Consider the following 19,583-nt stretch of genomic DNA (forward strand, 5'->3'; position numbering starts at 1 on the left):
GTCCCAACCGGCCAGGGCATGATTTGCTGCTGCCCGGGATGGGTCCTTCGGTAGCGGAACTGGGCTGTTCTTGAAAAATAGTCCCCCAGCTGATCCCGCTATCCCACGGTTAGCATCGGAGGAACGAAAATTTCAAGTGAAAGAAGGAGCAAGTGAAAATAAAACTTACAAAGTCAACAAACCCCAGCTCCAGTCGCATCGAAGGATGCCCCGGCACCAGGTACACAAAATCGAGGACGGCGCCAACGGAGTCCTTCGTGGGCTCCATCGCCTCCTTAATATGCTGTGCCACCTCAGAAGGAGGGAGCACGTCGTCGGCAAGTGTCGTCCCTTCAAACGACGCTTCAGGCACCATCTAATATAGGAGAAGCGCGCGCGCCATCAACGGCGCAACCCTCCTCACGTGGTAGGCACCAATAATCCCCGACCCCTTCACACCCCTCTCCTTTAGGGTTCAGAGGGCAGCGAGAAGGCCATTGAGATGCTTCTTTTCCTTGGCCTGAACGCCCCATCCCCACGACCCTGGGGCCTCCAAGATGTAGTGCCCAGTGAAGGCTAGCAAGGGAGCGGTGGTGTCGTTCTTGACGTAGAACCATTGCGAATGCCACCCCTTGTTAGAGGTGGTCAGACGCATCAATGGATATGCCCCCGCCTGGGTGCTGCGGAGGTGGATGCTGGCGCACCCCACCGACGTGTGTGTAGATCCTCCTTCCCGACCCACCTCTTCACGAGATTAACGGCAAAGAGGTACCGCCATAGGTAAAAGTGGGGATCGATCCCCAAGAACCCCTCACATAGGGCGACGAACGCCATAATGTGCTGAATCCCGTTAGGGGTAAGGTGTTGAAGCTCCACCTGGTAGTAGTCCATCAGTCCCTAAAGGAACTGATGGGTGGGTGTGGCGAATCCCCGCTCGTGGAAGTGGGCGAAAAAAATGATGTACCCTTTAGGTGGCTCCGGTTCTGCCTCTTCACCGGGCAGCCGCCACTCCACGGTGGCGGTCAATGGGCGAAGGAGGCCTCAGTGGATGAGGCCCTCTAAGCGCTGACAAGAGATGTTGGATTTGTGCCCTGGGTCCATTGCGATGGGAGGAACAGCATGAGGAACAAGGCAGCAGCGAGTTTGATGGTGGAGGCAGTACGGGTGCGAGAGATGCAGGCGATTGACAGCGGAGGCTAAGGACACGAAGGTGAGGAGGCAAAATGCGGAACCCTAGGGCGAACCTCGTGGTTTCACAGGGGCGACGGATGCGAGAAGGGCAACCGTCCCCCTCGATCTCTAAGCCTACCACGCGCATCGCTGCTTCACCTCATGGGATACGCGCACACGATCCCTATCCCTTCCTGAAAAAACGCGCCAGACGGTTCGCCTTCCCGCAGCAGACCGGGACTCTCTCTCCATCGAGGGGACACGGGTCATAGAGCTTTTCCATCTGGCCCACCTAGGGTCCCGAATCCAAAGACCCATCCCAACGAGGGATAGGCCCACAAACTACTGAGACTCAAGGGCGCAAGCGTCACCAAGGCCTCGATCCACAGTCAGGTCCCAGCTAGGCCGTCACTAACTAAAATATCCCATCATCGAAAAACCAAGTCTTTCAGCCTTACCCACGAAGGGTCCGATACTACCCCTAGGTGATTCTACTCAAATCACCCAGGGGCTCGGGGGCTACACCCATCAGGTGCGCTCGCGCGCGCCCTCTGGCAAATTAACTCTGACAAAATCGAAAACACCCCTGAGTGATTCTGTCCAAATCACCCGGGGGCTACTGTCGGGGACCTAACACCAGGGTACCCCAGGAGGTGAAACCAATAACCATCGAACGTTAAAAACTCCCGGACGGACAAGAACGCCGCTGCTTTCCTTGCTCGAATAACAGGAGTTTGTTTTCACCTTGCCCAACACCCTTGGGCCAGCTCCGCCTCGCCTGAGGGCTAAGGGCTAGACTCCACCTCGCCCGACCCCCGAGGGCTAGGCTCCACCTCAACTGATGCCCTTGGGCTAGCTCCGCCTTGCCCGAGGGCTAAGGGCTAGACTCCGCCTCGCCTGACCCCCGAGGGCTGGGCTCGGCCCCGCCCGAGGGATAAGGGCTAGCTCCACCTCGCCCGATGGCTTAGGGATAGACTCTGCCTCACCTGACCCCTGAGGGTGGACTTCGCCTCGCCCAATGTCCAAAGACTGGTTTCGTCTCGCCTATCAACCTCTCCCTGCCCCCTCATGATAATAGGTACAGAGTAGGACAAGATGTTCAGGTCAACCACGGCTTCGAGGACCATACCCTACGCCTCGGTAGGAAAAGTACTGCCAGGAAACGATGGGATGGGTGCTCTAGATCCTCCCAGGCGTAGCAGAGTCTGCAAAGTATTGCGGGTGCGTGCTCTTCGCCCTACAGAGTTGTAGGCGTCGCCTTTAGCTCCGGGACACGGAACTCGACGTAGACATACGATGCCACTACGGTCTAGGAAAGGACTCACATCCTCCACAATTGATGGATGTGCTGTCACCATGTTATGATCCTAGGGGAGCGGCACCTGCTTCATGGCCCCTCGGGTCCACCAAATCAGAGCACTTGCTTCAGCCTCTGGACTCCCTCTCCGATCGAAAGGCCTTGCCCACAGCGCTACTTCAGACCCTGACCCCTTATCCCTCCGACGGGGACTCATAAGAACCAGAAGGCGTGCAGAGCAAGGCTGGGCAAGGCTCATAAGTCAAAACTACTATACTATAGTCCATACCCTACGTGGGGCAGTACTCTATAGCCATCCTGACATTCTACAGTGCATCAACAGTATTGTAGGCGCTTACCATCTTCTCGCACCCGTCGGAATGGACAACAAGGCTGGGTAGACATGAACAACAAGGCTGGGTAGCATACGCATCCTTGCCCTCTCACTTGTAAAGCCATCCCCTTAATCTATAAAAGGGGAGGGGCTTCCTCTAACAAAGGGATGGAAAAACAAGACAAAACACATCACACACAGTCAAGCTGCTACCAAGCTCTTGGCATCCTTTCGACCCTTCCATCAGAGACTTAGGACTAGTCCCTCTCTCGGCCGTTTGTACCCCCTACAACAAACTATTTTCAGTGCTAATAACACGAGCAGCAACAAACTAGACGTAGGGACATTCAGCCCGAACCAGTATAAATCTTGTGTCCTTTAGCGCACCATCCGGGCCTAACGCGCATCACTATAAATTTACTTACCGGTGCTTGTACGAAACACCGACATCTACATTTAAGAATTATATATATCAGAACAAAATATCTATAGAGGTGTCTTTAAACATGTTACTTACTATGCTTGGATATGGGTGGTTTGCCCTCCCTAATGCTGGTTGGAAGCCCAGATCATACACATAATTATTTGGCAGATCCGGCGAAGGGAGTTAGGCCATATCTTCTCCTAAATTTATATCAAGGAAAATAGTTATAGCAGAGGAACAGGAGAGGATAGGAGTAGAAGAAGTAGAAGCAGAGGATAGGAGAGGAGAAGAGTAGAAGTAGTAGGACTAGGAGAGGAGGGTCTACAAAGCAACATCAGCATTGGCAGCTCATGGAGAAGAGTAGAAGTAGATGTAAGAAAGCGTGCTTTAGGTACGCGAGAAGGTATAAGAAATCAAAAAGGTCTATAAACTAAAGTAGTCCTATAAAACAACAATATATAAAAAACGAGTAGTAGCAGTAGTAGAGGCCTCAGAAACATGTCAATCATCATTTGATCATGAACTTGGAGCATCAAGGCATCGTAACAGAGAAGAGAGGAGAAGGTAATGTAGGGGCGGCTGCTAATGATGCCAAGTTCCTCACAAGTTCTTGATCATCAGCTCATATTTCATATAATATATGGACTTAGACAATTTCATCATCGGCAAAACAAAGGAGAGGAGAGATTTGGCAAAAAAAGCAACAGCTGCTTAACAAACATAGAGAGGAAAAGGTGTAAAAAAAGCAGTTGCTGCTTCCCAAACATAGAGGATAGGAAAGGTGGCAAAAAAAACAACAGCTGCTTATAAGTAGGGGGCCATTCGATCATCATATGAGCTACCTCATATGCCTAAGTTGAGTCTAAGTTGTGGCATGGATTGCCATACTAACTTTGCTCGATCACACATGAACATCATATGCTTAATATCTTTTGAACCTGATAGGCAGATCAGACAATCAGAATTTTCTCCAATATGGCGATGGAATACGACCCCCTTATAGGGAATGAACCCATTAACAATTAACTAGGCAGACAATCATGGCATATATAAAGATACTACAATAGCCATCCCGTCCATGCAGCTACTGCTAGTCATCTTATCCACCACAGCATAGAAGCCCTCTTGTATCCAGAGCGGCAGTCACATGGCCATGTTAGGCCACCGGATGCAAGCAAGAAACCAAGAAGAAACTAGCACAGTAGGCAATCCCCAAGGTGTGGAATGGATCCAAAACCAAGAATGGTGTGACCTTTAGTAGGCAGGACCCAACCCAAGAAAGAAGCTCGTGTCGGTACTAGGAAAAGGGGAAGAGAGAGGGAGGGAGGGGTTGGCTCACGTTTTTTCCTTTCCAGATTTGGTACACCCGGCGCTGCTTGTGCTTGGTCGTGGCCATGGCCGGCGGCTTCGCTCTGGGTCTATCCAACAAGCAGCAGCAGCAGCGAGCGCTCTTGTTCTAGTTCCGGTGGTTTGTTAGTCTTGCTATTTGGAATTGGATCGAGGGATAAGATTTCGTGGTCTCTCCGCTATCTATCTATGGGTAGAAGGAGAATAGAAGGACATCACAACACATCCACCGGGATTGGATTGCAACAGGAAGAGGATGGTGCGTCCTGAATCAAAACAGAAACATGGCTATTGCGTTGCTCTTGCCCTTGCTTCTTCTGTCTCTGTCCCCTTCCCTCGAGAGGCTAGAGTAGACGACAGAGGACACACTATCCTAGAAAGGAAGTAAGTAGAGTGGTGGAGATGGAATCAGTGAGAAGTCATGGGTGACCTAGCTGAGCGAGTTTAGGCTGTCACGCACGCACGGCGATGACCAATATGGCATGGCAATCGTCGGCGCTGCGGAAGACAAAACGAGGAAAGGAGAGGGATAATAAAGAGAAGGTATCATATTACACCGTTCCTCTGTGGAGTAGTATACTAACTCTATTTCTTGAGGCACGACAGAGCAACTGGATGAGCGCAGCGCAAGTCATACAAGTACAGGTCAAGTATGTAGTTTATGAGTTTGGATCCAAAAGATATATCAATATATGTATGCAACTATGGGAACATATGTTGCACTGAACCAACATGCAGTTTATGAGTAGAGTTGATTGCATTAGCATCACCACAGATAAGCACCAAGGCATCAAGTATAAAGCTAACTTGTCTATAGCAAAACAAACCTAGGAAAGGGGCTACCACCCTTGTTGGCAATCTTAGAGCCACGCACAACAACCATTATCACTTTATCAGTCAGGACCCACCAACACAGATAAAGCAAGCATCCAAGTTTTCTTATAGCAACATACCCATGGAAAACTCCAATAACATCTAGAGGTTTTACTTTCTTATAGCAACACACCCATGGAAAACTCCAATATCCAACAAGAGCTTTTATTGAAAGAATCAAAGAAACAATACATATAGCTACATATGGTAGTATGGCACCAAGATCTTCTTAACAACCAGTAATACAAAAGGTGGAAAGTAATTTGTCTGTAGCAAAACCAACCTAAGAAAAGGCCAAAAATCCTAGTCATTCACACGCCAGCCACATATATAAGCATCAACAAAAGAGGTTGCAACTAATTTGTCTATAGCAAAACTACCCTAAGGAAAAGTCCAGTATCCTAGTTGCTATAATCAGGCATTCATGAACATGAACTGAGCAAAGGTAATCAGGTGTTCATGAATCTTGGAGCAAGGTAATCAGGCATTCATGAACGTGAACTGGTTAAATAAATCTTACCTTTCACAAGTTCCTTGGACCAATAACTTCTTAGTTATGAACGATAGCTGCTATGATTGTTTTAGATGTCTAGAAAACTTCAAATGCTTGTAGGCACCTCCTTTACCCTAAGAACAGGTGGCTAGTGAAAATAAAACAATTTACACTATGAATCAAAGTGGAGGGCAGAAGTAAACGATTAGCTTGATGCTTACCTGTTGGATGTTTCACTTAATGACGTTTGCTTGTACGGGATGATTCGAACAAGGTCTGCAGGTGGGTAATCTGCAATAGCATATATTTTTACATGAGATCCACATGTATTTTTCTGCCGTCCATGTCAAATAGAAGCTAATACTTGAGCTAATATATCCTATGCCATTAAAAATCATTACAAGACAAGCCAAGCTTAAAGCTTACTCTAGTGAAAGGAGTTAGCAATACAGTTGTTACTATGTTCAATAGAGTGTCCATGTTAACTGAAAAAAATTTAAGCTAGTCTTATGATATCAATTTAGTAACAAGCCCATGCTTATGTCCAACCTAATTTGGTAATCTCAGACTCCATCGTGAACAGAAGCTTACTCCAGTGAAGAATGATTTAGAATATCTAAGAGGTTGTGTCATCTGCAACAGCTGCTTGATCCTAGCCGGTACAATTAACCTTTTTATCTTAATTGCATAAGCAGTGATCCTTCCATTTTATAACAAAAAGGGGCCAGCCTACAAGGTTGCAAGGGCTTACAAGGCTCAACTAATGTGTAACCTCTTGTACTAACTTCAAGAGTTAGCTTGTTTCACATATGTGCACAGCAAACTGGATGAGATACACCAACAAGATAAAACCTAGGAGGCTAGGACTATGCTTTATTATTTCCCAATTTTAACAGGATCCTACCAAAAAAGGAACAATAACTCTATACAGATTCATTAGATGAAAAAAAGAAGAGTAAAAAAAGTAGGATCCAGCAACAGCAAAATATACCACCACAACCACACAAATTCCTTGTTGGAACACTACATATAAAATATAATAAATTTCAATCGCATGTATGAATATTCAATAACATTCAAAAAAGAAGTGTTCAGATAAAGTATTTACCTTCAAAAGATTTGGGGTGACGAGCTGCGGAGGGACCCTGCCAGTGTGGGCCGCCCGGTGGGAGCGAGTAGGCAATGCAGAGGAGGGTGCTCGCGGGACCTGCCAGATAAACTTAGTAGCTATTTAGTTCAAAGTATCTTGAAGGATCACATTAAGAAGCAGCATTACCCTTGTGACCCATGAGCATAGTACGCTATGAAACATTTGGACTATATCAATCAAGCAATATACTGTACTATAATATGTAGATATATCTCTTGAAGTAAGCCATACAATCAATCAATATATACTATAAGTTTCACACAAAAAAAATGAATATATACTATAATATATATGTAGATATATCTCGTGAAATAAGCCATTGCATATATAAGTAGAGGTTGCAAGGTAAAAACTCAAGGATTCCTTTTGAGTAACAGAAATGCTAGCTGCCAAAAGCATGCATACGATATGCGTATAAAAGGGCCGGGGCCTCATCCCCCTCCCCGCAAACCAACAATACATACCTTAGAGTCCCGTTTATTTTGCCTCTAAAAAAAGAGTTCACGGCCCTTTCTTTTGACTTGTACATCTGGAAGGTGTACAATGGTGACGACTGTGCTGCTGGCTGTCTTTGTAGCCGCCATCCTCGCCGCGGTGGTGTACCGCCACTTCCTGCCGCTGCTCCGCAACCCCGGCGCCCCCAGGGGCAGCTTCGGCTGGCCCCTCGTCGGTGAGACCATCGGCTTCCTCCGCCCCCACGCCTCCAACACCACCGGCGACTTCTTGCACAGTCACATCACCAGGTTCGTTAAGTTCGTCGCCATGCACATCATGCATTCTATCTAGTAGTCAACGTCGTAAACTGGTACCAGCAAGCAGTACATGCGTCGTTGCTCATGACGGTCTCTCTCTCCCATGCGGCACGCATACGCCAACGCCGCTGTCGCGACACCGTGCCGTGCTCGGCCGGCATGCAGGTACGGCGCGGTGTTCAAGTCGCACCTGTTCGGCGCGCCGACGGTGGTGTCGTGCGACGAGGAGCTCAACCACTTCGTGCTGCAGAACGAGGAGCGCCTGTTCCAGTGCAGCTACCCGGGCCCCATCCGCGGCATCCTGGGCGGGTCCTCCCTGCTGGTGGTCACGGGCGAGCGCCACCGCCGGATCCGCGGCATGGCGCTGGCCTTCGTCGCCTCCACGGGGCTGCGGCCCGCCTACCTCGCCGACGTCGACCGGGCCGCGCGCGCCGTCGTCGCGTCCTGACGCGGCCGCTGCGCCGTTGCCTTCTGCGACGAGGCAAGACAGGTGACGTCCGTCCCAGCAGCTCTCTCCATCCCTAGCCGCTAGCCTTGTTGATGCGCAGGCGCTCTATAGCTCCAGATCGGTGGCTGGCCAGACAAGATCCCGTGTGACAAGGGACAGCACTGCGCTGTAGCCGCTCGTGTGCATGTTTTGTCTGCACACTGGCACACTGCACTGCACGCGTGGTCTTTCTATACTCCTAGTTTCTATCATATCCCAAGCTCTGAGTTAGCGCGTCTCTTTCTGGCTTGAATTGACTTTGGGTTGTATGCCTGTTTGGCCGGCACTTGGCGTGCAGTTTGCATTCGGCGCGATCGTGGAGCAGGTGGTGGGCTTGTCCCCGGAGGCGCCGCTCATCCGCAGGCTCCTGGAGCACTACTCCACCTTCATGAAGGGGCTCGTCTCCCTCCCTCTCAACATCCCAGGGACACCGTATGCCAGAGCTGTAGAGGTGCGTAACTATAGTATATCCGTGGTCAAATATCTTAGGCGCCTGATTTTTTTTTGTTATTGTTCAGGCATGCAATTTTGTCATTGTTCGGATATAAAAAAATTGTAAATTGTTCCTTGTGAGTTGTTCTTTTAATTGTTATTATCTGAAAATTCCTTAAAATTCAGTTCACTGAAATATAGCAACTCCCTATAAGTACGACGAATATAATGTGGTCATTCCATCAAATTTAAGGGACGATGAACTCATGACGCTCCACTTTATTTAGAACGGGGTTGTTCCTCTCGAACCATAGTTGTTTTACCTTTTCTGATAGTCTTCGTCGCTTAATTTAGCCTCAATTATGAACTATGAACAGGCTAGGAGGAAGATATCTCTCACTTTGGAAGAGATTATGGACGAGAGGTGGAAGGGCGATGGGTCGTCATTCAGGAAGCCTGCTTTCCTAGACGTGCTCATCGCAAATAGCGAGCTGTCCCACGATGACAAGGTCACCTTCGTGCTGGACTCGCTTTTAGCAGGCTACGAGACCACCTCCGTCTTGCTGTCCATTCTCGTGTATTTCGTCGGGCAATCTCCCCAGTGTCTGGAGCAACTGAAGGTACGTAAGACCACCTCGTGATTATTTTAAGGCGAATAATCAGTTTGCTGATCAAACTGTTGTGTTGAAAGATAAACTGAGCAAATTCTTGTGTAATATGTAGGTAGAGCATGAGAGCATAAGGTCCAGCAAGGGCACAGATGAGTTCTTGACTGCTGAGTACTACAGGAAGATGGAATATACCCAACGTGTAAGCTGTTTTTTCTTTTTTTGGGGGAAGCACAACGTGTAAGCTGGTTGGTTCATCTCTATTGACAAGCGGACGACAAGCAAACTCATCCCTCTTGTTATCTGTAGAAAACAAAAACCTTATTCATCCATGTTGTAGTCAGCGTGATACTTGATCCATATGAATAATCTAGATGATATGTACTTGCATTAAAATGGAGCCTAACATTTGCCTGCATGATGTTGCAGGTTATCAACGAGACGTTGCGATGCGGTAACATTGTCAAGTTTGTGCACCGGAAGGCCCTCAAGGATGTCAAATATAAAGGTAAAAAAATAAAATGGATGTACTTTTTTTTCTTTCTTTTTGCTGTGATCATATTCATACGATCATTTCTAACACAGTTACCATGCATGATGGGAGGTTTATTACACTGTTCCTTAATTTCTGTGGTATCTACTACTGGTGTGTGGTGCCTCCCAATGACTACTGTAAAATCAGTATACTGCGAGAGGATATGTCTGTAGTGGCTGTTCCAGTGTCCCCTAATCCCTATTGTACTTTGTTTTGGCAGGGTATGTGATCCCAGCTGGCTGGAAAGTGCTGCCAATTTTGGGCTCCGTTCATCTGGACCCTGCGCTCTACAAGAACCCCCAAGAGTTTGATCCTTGCAGATGGGAGGTACGTACGCATGAACCGTGTTGTTTGATCGATTCGATTGATCCCAGTACTCCCTGCGATGAGTTCGTTATTTGCATTATTGCAGGGGCTGGACCAGACGCCGTCAGGCAAGAAGTTTGCGCCGTTCGGCGGCGGACTCCGGCTCTGCCCCGGCTCGGAGCTGGGCAAAGTGGAGGCTGCCTTCTTCCTTCACCACCTCGTGCTCCAGTACGGTTGGAGGTCGGACGGCGAGTACGTCCCGATGGCGCACCCGTACGTGGAGTTCAGCAAGGGCCTGCCCATCGAGATATGGTGCCACCAGCAGTCTGATACGGCCCCTTGGTTCGTCGGGCAGCAGCTGTAGCGTACGTGCATCCAGCTATCGATCGATCAGGAAGCAGGAGCTGAGGACGACGAACGACTGAAACTCTTGATAGTAGCGCTACAGTGACAGAGCGGGAGCCCGCCGGAGCCCCTCCAAACGCGTCCTTAATAGTTAATATACCGCCTTGGATCTTGGATGTTGTATAATGTGCATGGCAACCTGTCAAGTATGCTAAGCAATACACATAATGTAGTGCCTAGTACTCCCCATAGGATCAGACCCACCGGAAATGCTATCCCCGGACGGTGTCCATGTCACAGGGCCGAGCACAAGCACGTGCGGCCGGTTCGGTCGAACAGGGCCCCCAAATAGGAGGGGCCCACCAACCAGTCAGGTGTAGTATAGGTATAGATGTACATGTACTGTACAGACCTGTAGGTATATAATAGGCCCGATCGATGGCACATGTAAGGATGGCAACGGGTATATACCCGTCGGGTATCGCCGGAACGTTCTCTTCCCCGCTACGGAGAATTCATCCCGTTCCCATCCCCATTAACTGTCTCGGGTATAGATTCTTGCCCATCTCCGTATCCGTCGGGTATCGGTCGGGTAACAGATACCCGACGGGTACTGCATACCCGATAAACAAGGACACTTGGAGTCGCAGCTTTGCAATCGGAGACGTTTCTTCTTCACCCGGGTATAAGTGTCGGAGTCTCGGAGATGCCGAGGAGAAGGAACGAGGTTGCGAGGAGGACGAGCAAAGGTGGCAGAGAGACCGAACTGAGGAAGCGAGGGGCACGAGCGCTCGTGAGACAGGCGTGCTTGTGCTGCTGGCGGAGATGGTGAGGAAAAATTGAACGAGGGTTCCTAGAACACACAAATTATATATATGACTGTTCAGATTTGGACCAAAATATCTATGTTAAGCTTCTTTGGGCCTAATACTCGCATGACAGCTCAAATAGTCGGGTTCCCCAACGGGTAACGGCGACGGGTAAACAGGGAACGTTCTCGTACCCGCTATACCCGTCGGGTATGGATTCTTGCCCATTTAGATACCCGCGGGTAAAGATATGATCCCATCCCCGTCCCCTAATGGATCAAATACCCGTCAGGTATCGGGTATCGGGTCCCCGTTGCCATCCTTAGACACATGGCAGGCAGCAGGCGGCCAGGCCCAAGGCCCCAAGCCCCCAAGCGGCAAGCGGCATGCCCTGCCCCTCTGGCCCTCTCGCTATCTCGCATCGCAGGTATAGGTACCGCGACGGTACAGCACTGCAGGCCGTATCATCAATTCATCAGTTCATCACGCTAGCCGCCAGGCGCCGCATCGGCGTCCAGGACGCATCCGCAGACCACAGGGCGCCACGCCGGCCAGGCAGGACGCCAGGACGGCAGGACTCCATCACACTTCGCGCACATCGCAGTCTCGTAGATCCCGTCTCGTCCGTGATCGGTGATCCGTCAGTTCGTCTCGTGTCTCGCGCCTCGCGGCAGATCGGTATACTAATCTGATTTCTGATGCAATTAATTTTCAATATTTTAATCAACATTGATGGATAATGACTAATATAATATTGATTCATCTAGGTGTATAGTTATATTTGTTCTGGTTCTGGATTATCTAGTGTTTCGATCAGGGCCGAGTCATGTCTTCTGCAAATTGGTCTAGAAAGTATGAATCTAGTTACCAAAAGTGTAAGAAAAAACAAAGAATAGAGGATTTAACTCAATCTCAAAAGGGGGCTATGGATAAATTTGTTAGAAAAGAGTCACAAGTGTCCACCAATAATGATGACAATGATCCTAGAGATGGTCAGATGGAGACAGAAAATATTGTTGGGGTCGAGGAAGTTCTTATTGATAACACAAACATTGAAATGGATAACAATGCTGATAACATTGGGGCCAATAGTACTTCACCAATTGCGGATGTTAATGATTCCTTTCAGCCTGATATATTTGATCCTAGATATTGGGATTCCCTTGATCATAAACAAATTGATATTTTAGCAGAGAAGGGCCCTAGAAGAGATTTATCAATTCAGAAAGGTCCTAAGAATAGATATGCTAGAAGGTTTTCTGCACTATTCTATACAAGAATTTTATCAAATGGAGAGCATTGTGATAGGGATTGGCTTGTCTATTCTAAGGAACTCGATAGGGTCTTTTGCTTTGGTTGTAAATTATTTACAAAAGGCCATCGAAAAGGTCAGTTGGCAAATGAGGGGTTTAATGATTGGATACATCTTGGTAGTAGACTTAAAGAGCATGGAACAAGTCCAAATCATGTTTTGAGTATGGCAACTTGGTATGAGTTGCGTAGTAGATTGCAAAAGGATCAAACTATTGATAAAGCCGCTCAACGACAACTCGAGAAAGAAAAGGACCATTGGAGAAAAGTTTTGTTCAGAATTGTTTGCATTGTTAAATTTCTTGCCAAGCATAATCTTGCTTTTTGTGGGACTAATAGCAAATTGTATGAAGATAGCAATGGAAATTTCTTGGGATTGGTAGAGATGTTGGCTGAATTTGACCCAATTATTCAAGAACATGTTCGTCGTATTACAAGTGAGGAAACTCAAGCTCATTATCTTGATTTTAAGATTCAGAATGAGTTGATACACTTGCTTGCTTCTGCTATTAAGTCTGAAATTATTAAGAAAATAAAGAGTGCAAAGTACTTCTTTGTCATACTTGATTGTACTCCTGATGCAAGCCACCAAGAACAAATGTCTTTAATTATAAGATATGTTGACTCATCTTCAAGTGATGTTCGCATAGAAGAATCCTTTATAGGATTTTTGGATGTCAACGATACAACTGGGCAAGGACTTTTTGATGTGCTGGAGAATGAACTAAAGCTCCATGGTCTTGATATAGATGACGTGAGAGGACAAGGTTATGACAATGTGTCAAATATGAAAGAAAAACATAAAGGGGTAAAAAAGAAACTTTTGAATGTAAATCCTCGTGCTTTCTATTCTGCTTGTGGTTGCCATAGCCTTAATTTAACACTTTGTGATATGGCTAAGACTTGTGGTAAAGCTAAGGACTTCTTTGGAATCATCCAGCGCATCTATACAACTTTTGCTAATTCTACTAAGAAATGACAGATTCTAAAAGATAACATATCAGGATTGACTCTTAAGTCAGTATCAGCTACACGTTGGGAGAGTCGTGTTGAAAGTGTTAAAGCTATAAGATTTTAGTGCACAGACATTCGAGAGGCTCTACTTCAGGTACCCAATATTGTTGTATTGATATTTGATAATGATGTACTTATTTTGGCTATCTCCAACTATAACACATATTTTATTCCTTTCAATTTTAGGTATCTGATGTTGATAATGATCCAAAAACAAACAGTGAGGCTAAGGGCTTGTCAAACAATGAACTTGGAGAGTATGAATTTATATTGGCAATAGTCATTTGGTATGAGGTATTATATGTCGTTAATTTAGTAAGCAAACACTTGCAAGCAAAGGATATGCTTATTGATGTTGCTATTGAGAAAGTGGAAGGGTTGATTTCTTTCTTCAAGGATTATAGTGAAACTGGTTTCTTAGAAGCATTAGAGATTGCCAAAGGAATTGCACTTGAGATGGATATTGGTACAACATTTCGTAAAAGACGAGAAATTAAAAGAAAGAGACATTTTGATGAGAACTTAGATGACACAAATGCGGGTACACAGTCTGCAAAGGAGCTATTTAGAATCAGCTATTTTTTACCTGTTGTTGATCAAGCAATTTCCTCACTTACAACAAGATTTGAACAATACCAGAGTTACCAACAAAATTTTGGTTTCTAATTTACCTCTGAAACATTACAGTCATTGGATGACACGAGTTTGAAATCTTCTTGTGATAATCTTGGGGCTATCCTTACAAAAGACGAAAAATCTGATGTTGATGCCAATGAATTGTATGTGGAGTTGAAGTTTCTTCAAGATTTCATTCCTAAAGAAAATATGGGTCCTGTTGAAGTTCTAAAGTTCCTAAAGCGGCATGACTGTTTTCCCAATGCAAGTATTGCATATAGAGTTCTATTGACCATTCCTGTGACCGTTGCATCGGTAGAGCGAAGCTTTTCTAAATTGAAACTATTGAAGTCATATTTGCGTTCGACAATAACACAACAAAGACTTAATGATTTGGCTACAATAGCACTTGAGAGTGGATTGCTGGAGAAGATTGATTATGAGCATATCATTGAAGATTTCATTTCAAGGAACACTAAAAGAATGAAGTACTTCAATTAAAGATTATGAAAGCAAAAGTTGAATAGGTACGGTTTTTGATATATCTTAGTGTGATATGTATCATATATCTTATTTACGGTCATATTTTTTAGGGAGGTAGACCTCATTTTAGAGTTTGGTACAGGGCCTCGATTTTTGTCGGCTCGGCCCTGCCATGTCACACACTGCCGTACTAGGGATTTCCCATTTTGCATATTTAGCACTCAAAAGATTGACTCCTTGGTTATGTTGATACTCAGGTGGATGACAAATGTGTCTATCTGTATATGAATATGGGTTCAGTATCAACATAATCAAGAGTTAATGTTTCAGAGTCCTAAATAATCAAATCTCTCGCGGCCAACCATCCATGCACGTTGGAGTGGAACACACAATTCGCCACGAACTGATCGCCTCTTCGACGATATGGTGCCTCCCATATCGCACCAGGCAACAGCGATATGGGAACTTACATTGGCTGAGAAACCGGAACGCTAGTTGGCCCAAACAGAGCCCAAATACGATTCGTTTATACCCCATCTCGTCCTCTTCCTCCAGCAGTCCAACAGAAGAAAAGCTGTTTCTCAAAAAAAAAAAAAAAAGGAAAGCTTCTCAGAGATTCAGCCATAGCCATACCTCGTCATATCGGATCCTCCGTCCCTGACTACGAGGATCGGGTGATTGCGGGGATGCGAGAAGACACAGCAAGCGAGGAAAGCTCCGCGGCGGGGAGGCCAGGAAGTCGCACACGACGCACGCGATCAACATGGAAACAAGCGCGCTAGCCGCTAGTTAAACAGGAGGCGACGCATCGGCGGCGCCATTGCGCTGGCAACGTGAAACATTACCCGCCGGCCCGCCACCGGCCGGCCGCTGGGATCAGAATGGGCCACATGGAAACGGGCCTGATGTTTCAGCTCGGTCTTCCGCGTTGTGACTCCAACCGAAGGCGGCAGTGCAGCCAGAGCAAATCGTCGGAAGGAAACAATTTTACTGCTAGACTCGATGGGGACTGTTGGTGTTTCGTGTAGACTAAAGTTTAGGAGGCATCGTACAAGAATATGAAGTATTTGGATGCTAATAAAAAAATAAATTATAAAATTCGTTAGTAATCTGCGAGACGAATTTATTAAGCCTAACAAATCCATCATTAGCACATATTTACTATAGCGCCACATTGTCAAATCATGGACTAATTATGTTTAAAAATTTATCTCGCAAAACAGTCTCAATCTGTGTATTTAGTTTCGTAATTAGTCTATATTTAATACTCTATGCATGTGTCCATAATCTGTGCATTTAGTTTCGTAATTAATCTATATTTAATACTCTATATATGTGTCCAAACAAAAAATGAGACAACGACTAAACTTTAGTCTTTTTCCTTCCAGGTCGGTGGCGCAGGCATGAACAATCCATAGACTGGATTTTTTTAGATATAAACAACCCATGGATAGGGTGTTGTCGGTAGGTTTCTAGAAATCTACACGTGTCTACGAAATGTTAATCTACATATGCAATCATGATCAAGTATGAACAAAATCTTTGTACGCTATTTTGTTGTTCTTTTGGTACAATGAGATTAAATATAAACAAGATGAATGTAATTTTCTTTGAATCATCAATGTCGGCGTTTTTGACCAAACACATTAATCGTCAACCACCGGAAACCATTCAATATTGATTTTTCTTTAATTTTAACACTTTTTGAATATAATTTTAAATTTAACATTGTCGGCTTTTTTTAACTAACATTTTTTACCGCGCCTATTGCCTTGGCGCGGCCAAATACCTGTGACGCGCCATGTATGGTGGCGCGACAGAGGGCTGACGTGGCGTGGGCCGGCCTGGGGGACCGATGACGTGGCAGGTCCTGCCACGCCACCGACCCTGGCGCGGCAGTGCCGCGCCCTGTTGTGTGGCACGGCTGGACCAAATATACCGTACGAGCAGCCACACCACCTGGCCGCTGTGCCTGCCGCCGGCCCGGGCTACCTGGATGGTAGAATCGAAACACGTCGCGTCTGTATTTTGTTGAGTTTTTTTCAACGGCCAAATAGAGAATTTAATAAGCCAATGATTAGTTTTTCGTATTTCATAATACGGTTATGCACCATTTTAACTAACCAATTACGAAAAATTGCCACCGGCGTCCAGATACGCCGGGACTGCCGGTTCCCGAACGCAGGGTACTTAATATCGCCGGCAGTGCTACCGCGACTCAAAGAAACGAATAAGAAGCAAGTTGACAAGCTGCCACATAACATATTCATTGTTTTGACATAAGTTTGAGATAACATAACCAAATAACCCCGCAAGTTTCGGATGCCAATATTCGTTTTACCTAACAAACTAAGACCCAGGAGTGTAAGGATCCATCGGATGCCTTTATCTCTTTGGATTTATTGGCAACACATTGGGAGTGTAGCCAATGTCGGTATGGTCGCGTCGACGGTGCGTACGGCTCGTACCCTGCAGGTATATGATACGCATGATTACTTATAATTCTTTATGATCGTTAGTTCATGGAGCCTACGTATTTAAATAAACTATCTTTGATGGTACCTGTGAGGCTCATTGAGTACCAAGCGGGGCACCACCTAGCTGAGACATGTCGATCTCATGCTGCGGCCATTCGTCCCACTGGCCGTGCTGTCCGCGGAAGCCTGGGGGTTCGTCGTCATCGTCATCGTCCTCCTCCTCGTCCTCGGTTGCAGGGTCCTTCCTAGCGCTATGATGTGGTGGTGTACGCACCGCGGAAGTGGCACCCTGCGTCATCGGCTAAGAAGATCCGGCTGGTGTCCTCCAAGAGGCTGAAGACGTGCCACCCGACCGCGCGGGGAGTGACGGTTCCTCATAAGGAGTGTCCATGCAGCTCAACTTCTGAGCTAGCTTCCTGCAGCTCTTCTTCACCTTCTGCATAAATAGACGTTAAAGTTAGTTCATTACCCAAACACATATACACTAAAGAAATATTTTCGAAACGGACAAGTTTATGTTTACCTCCACAAAAGCCGCGAGAACGCCTGGCCCCTGCCCTCTAGACTCGTGAAGCCGGAACGCTGCTTCGTTGGACAGTCTTGACAATTGTGTCGCCTGGGTACAGAAACACGGTTGGACAGTTTTAGTGCACATACTTAATACCAAAAGGATAACAAATTGTACCATTCAAGTATCTTACCACGTATCTTTGAAGCGGGGCTCTCTGTAGCTATGTGTCCTCCCTAGTGGTAACATCATACACATCTTCGATGACATCTTCCTCCGAGTCCTCGTCAATCGCCACGTCAGTGTACGGGGGCTTGATATGTGTCCTCGTAGACCTATAAAGCCACCGCAGGTACTCGTCGAAGGTGTGCTGGTCGTGTGGAGGACCTGCAAGGACCGCATGTGGTACCCTGGTCTGCCACAAATGGATGTACGAGCTGTGTGTCACGCGCCAATCCTTGGTCTTGTACCTCTTCCTGCGGTCAAACCTGCAACAAAACGATGTTAGTTGTACCAAACACACCTATGAATTGTAGCATTATTATTAATCGATAACGCACCCGTACAATACTTGATTGGTGGAGTAAAGCGGTGGTGGGCAGCCTGTCATTCTTTCAAACTGTCTACAGACCTAGATGGGTAAGTGAATCTTGACCACATGGAAGAAAATAAGAGGGACGTCGCAGCGATACTCGTGTGACTCGTCCCTAGTGACAGGACTCAGATAGCCCTAGAGCTTCGGAGAATCCCAAGGACACCAAAACACCTAAAATTTTATAATTGTGTTAGGTTATGATATAGTGTACATCGAAGAAGACACTGCTACGATAGTATAGAGAGCGTAACCTGGTGCTGTGTCAGGACGTCGAGACCGTCCGTATACTCCCTGTACTTACGCCACGTATTCCCTCTAACTAACTGTGCTTCCGTCCAGATATACAGAGCTGTAGGGAGTGTATCATGCCCGTTCCATCGCTGCATTGAACACGATAATGGATTAGCAATAAATAATCTCATCATATCTAACTGCCTAGAAGAATATAATGAACCGAAGTACTTACCAGTAAACCATTATTAAGGGGCCTCCCAACGGGCAATCGTTCCCAACACCAAACCTGGAGTAGGTAGGAGCAACCCTCAAGGTTCGCATGTCCTGAGGTACGACGGCAGGCAACGCATAGCTGTCGATAGGTCCATGTCAGGACTACGCTGCCCCAGCTGTACCCCGCTATGTTCTCCCACGGCTGGCGAAGTATGTCAAGAAAGATTCAACTGATGGTATTGTCCGAGGCGTCTAGGAAGAGGAAAGCACCAAGAAAGTGCCAGAGCCACACTCGAGCGAACTGTCGATCTGTGCCTCCTCAGCTTGTGGGTCCAAGTACTCAAAGCGCTCTGTGATCTAGGACGACGAAACACCGGAACTTTTCCTGTAATTGATCAAAGAAAATGAGACCCGATGCCAGCTGCAAAGCAATGCAAGTATTAAATAGGCTTGAATTACTCACTTATTTTTCTTGGAAGCATCGTCGTCCGGTGGAAGAAAACCAGTAAATTGAGCCACCAGCTCTCTCCAGTGATCGTTGTCAACTATCCCAGTCACTGGAAGTCCCCCCCAACCGAAGGCCTAAAATAGCCTTCACGTCCTGCAACGTCAAGGTCATCTCGCCACAAGGTAGGTGGAACGTGTGGGTCTCAGGCCTCCACCTATTATAAGAATAGAACGACTGTTAGTTGCCTCCAATTTGTTACAAGAAAGTTTACGTACAAAGAATGCACTCGCACCTGTCTACAGCTGCAGTAAGTAGTGCTGGGTCAAGGGGCGGAAGACCGTGGT

General features: G+C 46.6%; 2 pseudogenes; both read left to right on the plus strand.

The window, feature by feature from the left end:
• The first annotated feature begins 7,610 nt into the window (after positions 1 to 7,610).
• LOC136470204 (cytochrome P450 724B1-like) lies at positions 7,611 to 10,551 on the plus strand (annotated as a pseudogene).
• Positions 10,552 to 12,288: 1,737 nt separating this feature from the next.
• On the plus strand, positions 12,289 to 14,782 carry LOC136470205 (uncharacterized; annotated as a pseudogene).
• Positions 14,783 to 19,583: the final 4,801 nt, after the last annotated feature.

Source organism: Miscanthus floridulus, chromosome 8, assembly GCF_019320115.1.
Source record: "Miscanthus floridulus cultivar M001 chromosome 8, ASM1932011v1, whole genome shotgun sequence".
Lineage (NCBI taxonomy): Eukaryota > Viridiplantae > Streptophyta > Magnoliopsida > Poales > Poaceae > Miscanthus > Miscanthus floridulus.